This window comes from Malurus melanocephalus, unplaced genomic scaffold (assembly GCF_030028575.1).
Source record: "Malurus melanocephalus ecotype Western Australia unplaced genomic scaffold, MMel_1.1 scaffold_248, whole genome shotgun sequence".
NCBI lineage: Eukaryota > Metazoa > Chordata > Aves > Passeriformes > Maluridae > Malurus > Malurus melanocephalus.
In genome coordinates, this window is record NW_026623480.1 from 814,758 (window position 1) to 819,641 (window position 4,884).

The following is a 4,884-nucleotide window of genomic DNA, read 5'->3' on the forward strand; positions in this document are numbered from 1 at the left end:
GGGGGGTTTGTTTTTTTTTGTTTTTTGTTTTCAGACTATGGATGTGGGAGTTGTACTTAGTCTCTGTTTGACTTTATGCAATCTATAAAGCTTTAAACTTACTATTCCAATTTTTAAATAGCCRAGAACTGTGATAGCATTGATATGGATATAAAAGAACAGAAATTCCAATGAGAAGTGTTTAAGAAGAAGAATTTATTTAATTATTTTCTATAAAGCCAGAGTCTCAACCAAGTGTTTGTGCAGGTACAATACATGGCATGGAAAACAGAAGGCATTTGAAGTGCACATGGAACTGCAGACCTGTGTCACTGGAATTGCAGAAATGTGCTGAGGTATTTGCATGACTGGATCCAGTGAAGGGCTCTGCATCCAAGGGCAGACTGAGACAGGGATGTTTGATGTACAGGGAGGCTGGACTGAGTTAGGAGAAACTGAAGTCAACAGGAAAACACCAGACCATGGAACCACATGGGTGCAGGCAAGACTGCCAAGCACTGGCTGATAAAAATTGCAAAATCTCTCTCCATTCATCTTGGAAATGTGACAGCCAGGGGAGAGGACAAAGGCCAATGCCTTTTTAAGGCCATATTAATGACAGGTAATGAGGAGAATCTGGGGAACTGTTGACCTATCAGCCTAACCTCAGATCTCAGGAAGGATATGGAGCTGGAGCTTGTCTGCCTGGAAGCTGTGTCCAAGCATGTGAGTGATGGGATGGTGACTGGGAACAGCCAGCATGGATGTACCGTGGGCAAATTGTGCCTGACCAGTCTGTGTCACCTTCAGGGGTGAGTAGATGAAAGGATTGCAATGGGGGGTGTTTAATACTGTTTAAAACTGTTCTCTGAGGGGCACAGGGGAAGAATGGCAGAGAACAGAGGTGAGCTGCAACAAGGGAAATTCCAAGTAGATATTAGAAATTTTTTTCCACCATGAGGGTGGTCAAACACTGCAGCAGCCTGCTAGGAGAGGTTTTGGTGTCTCTGTTCTTGCAGACATTCAGAGCTACAACATGGCTTTGAGCAACCTGATCTAGATGASCTGCTTTGAAAAGGAGGTCAAACTACTTGTCATTTTGTGTTCCTTTCCATGCATACCTGAGATCTGAGAAAGAATTAAGTCTCTGGTTTGCCTATCTGATGGTAACATCTCAAACTTGGATCTCCCAGTTTCCAAGTGACTATCCTAATTAGTGGAAATGATGACATTTTCTTAATAAGAAATGCTGGAAAAACCTAGTTTTGTTTTCATACAAGCAGGTTCTGRAGGAGGTGGAAATGACAGTGGGAATTACCTTTTCCTATGCCTTGTTTCATCTAAAACCAGTTTAYTCTTGAAAAGATAAAACAGATAAAATCAGCTAACAGCATTACGTAATTTATTATTTGTTAATATTTTTTTTGTACTGTAGTGGGAAAAAGCCTTTTTTGGGAGATTTTCTTTTACAGTCCTTTTTTTCAGACATATTTGACATTAGCCAGAAAAGCAATTTTCGCAACAGAAAACAAGTAACAAATAGGACTTGCTTTGTGATTAAAGAGTCTGTGATTTTGCTATTTAGATTGTAAACTACTTGAAAGCACCTCTGATAGAACAAGAAAATCTTCAAGGTTAAGTGTCATAAGAAGGCATCATTTTGTTTAAGCCATTCTGTTTTMATTTACTTTGGAGAATATGTTTTCAGTAAGAGGCTGAGGTGCACTGGTTCTTGCCATCTTAATTTTGGGGGCCAATTAATTTCCTTRGAGATTGTGAAGCTGATCTGTACCTTCAGGCAAAAGTTCAGGGATCAAAAACTACCTCTTCCTATTGTAAAAAAGGGGCTGTTGTTCAGCACAAGAAGCAGGTTTATGTGAGTCGTATTTCAACTATTCTTTTTGTCATTTTGTACTTAGATCTCTGAGCCGTCTATAAGAGTAAAAAAGTTATTGCTGGRGAGATTGGAAACTGGTAGTTGATAAATGGTGCTACATCACTCTGCAAAGAACAGTTGATGAATGTTACCTTTGTATGTGAAATGTTTCTTTCCCCCCCCATCTTTAATAGCAACATTTTAAACTGCATTGTCCCACACAGGGGACTGCTAAGTAAACCAGAACTGACATATGATAAATGTAAAGCCGTGGTTACAGCTCCAGGAATCGATGAATTGCATGTTTCACATGTGGAAGGGCAGTCCTGCTGTTGCTGCTTCCAGAGTGATAAATGTAATTCAATCTATGAGCAGTAAGACATGAGTGTAGCTTGCTAATGCAAGTGCTTGCCTCCACGAGGAAAGAAAAGTTTGTGAGAAACTGTTGTGCTCTGCTGTGAAATCCCCTGCAAAATAATMAGTTCTAAACTTTGCAAGGAGTGTGAGGGAGAAGCATGTTAGAGTACAAGTCAATAACCCAGAGAATGTTTCTTTAACAAATGTGCYTTAGTACCTGTGAGTATTGTTAATCCATCTCAGGCACAGGAGCACTGAGCAAAATGTCACTTTGAGAGATACTGGAATGGGAAAGATAATAATGCTGTAGAGGAAGGCCATTATTTATGGCACCATGAATGCAGAGATGGACCTCTAGRGATGACCCCCTACATCTCAGCAAGTTGGAAAGCATGTTTTAAAAGCTGTTTGTAGCAAGTGATTGAATGAATTCTAGAAAAAAGGTGATAATACAGGTTGAAATAGATTTCAGGGACCRGAAATGAAGGTGACTTGCTCCAGTTCTTGCTGGGGACCCTGATTTTGACATGTGCCCAGTGGACTGCTAATCATGATTTGTTTCTGATAAAGAACATAGAGCATCTTCCTGCCAAAGCTGCTTAATTTTCCTTTTAATTTCATTTTGAATTCATATTTAATAAAGGATTTTTTTATTTTCAGAGCACTTCAAGGAAATTCAGGCACTGTCACAATTCACTGAGCTTGTGCCAGGACACTGCAGTGTTTCTGTAGGATTCAAAGAGATAATTTTTCATGGTAATATGSTGTTAAACAAGCCAGCCCTGGCTGTTAGGTCTGCCACAGCAAGAAGGTTGTTGTCAATAGGCCAGCAGACCATTATGGAATGGGCATGCAGGAGCTGATAAATTCCTTATGTACTTCTGACATATGGAAGGATTAATAGCAGCAATGTCTTGAAGCACATGGAAGGGCTTTAGGAAGAGTCTGCTCTCCTGTCCCATGAAAAGGAGCTGRGGAAGATTGTTTCAGCAATTGCTTTTCTCACAAGTGAGAATAATGACATGAGAGATATCCATTTTGAACAGAAGAGAGTCAGAGGTGTTTAATTTGGAATCACAGCACTTCTGGCCTTAGCATTTTAGCTGAAATGCCTTCCTACCCACAGAGCTTTTTCCAAGATCCCAATTTTACACAAGGCAGATGAGCAGACAAAYGCCTGCTTGGCATCACGTGGGCTCCTCTATACATTTCTAGAATTTATTCCAAATTTAACATTGTTTTGATAGACTTTGAAGAGCAAACCTAAGACAAAACAGACCATGCAACTGAACAGGAAAAGTACAGCAGACTTGCTGGGTGTTTTTTTCCCCTCTTCATTTTTGTTAACACACTTCCTTTTTGTTTAACACACACCTTAATGMTTTGTATGGGAAATCTTCCACTGCCCTTTGGTGCTGGACCCCATACCCTACAGGTCTCAACAGATGCAATGCTGCTTTCATGCTGCTCATCAAGATGTACTGTCTATGCAAATAAGATGCAAATAATTATTTCTAATACTTGTACCACGGAAGTGCTTGGAGATCCGTATGGAACAGCTGAGAGGAGACCTAAAGAAAGTGTTCCCAATGTTACTGATTGCTAATGGTGTAGAGCAAGAGCATTATCTGTATAGCTCCAAAYGTGTAGGAACTTCCAGGCAATCATTTAATCCAGGGCACCTAGCTGGCAGTGTAYTTTTAAGCTTCTTGCAAGAAAGACAGGATTGGATGCAAATGAGCAAGCAAAGGCTCATCTGGTTACTGTCATGGAATAGGRAAATTAGAAATTGAAAGATGCATTTGTGATAAACAAGATTGAAATTCCTTGGGAGAGYGCATGTGTATTTAATATCTTAACACGAATGTATTTGTTTTTTGTCAGAATAAATTGCTRAAACCAGTCATGAGATACTGAAGTAAGGAAATATGAGGAAGGTCTCTGGGTTATGGTGCAAGTTAATTCACAGCCCCCAAAACTCTCTCTAAAACTGCTGATCAGAAGTAAACATCATCAAACTATGGTGTCACTTAATAGTGTGTGAGAGATTCCAAATAGATATKCTTATCAAGAAATGAACTATGACTATGTCTCCAGCTTCTAATAGATTGTTTTAAGAGGTGTTTTATTTAGAAGTTGATGTTTTTTTAACTCCATTTGGGGTTTGTTTTTTTTAAACAATATTTTATAGCAGCATGGAACACTTCAGATTTTAATATACAGGCTTACTCAGAACAAATATCTTCTCTACATTTGCCATTTTCAAGATTCTGATGTGTTTTTCTGTCAGTCTGACCCGTCTATAGGGATGATGGTGACACCCCCACACACTTTGCTGGTAGCCCAGTWTCTGCTTGTTTCACCTCTCAGACAATTCCACAGCAGACACGGGGTATTCCTGTGCCTCCCTACCCCTGGTGTGGTTTAAAGGTAGTGATGCTTTCTTAAAAAAAATAAACCACAGTCCAGGTGAGTATTGTGCTGATACCAGTTAGATTTGGTTTCATTACCTTGAGTTTCGTTCTCTTGGGTTGAAGTCCTGACCTCAAGCCCTTATCAACTCAGTGAAAGAGGTCAGTAACAGTTCCTCCAGACCTGGAGAACTTTAAACCTTTTTTTCTCTACGGTTTCTTTTCAGAATGAGCAGCTGCTCGTGCACTGTGCCTTCCCTT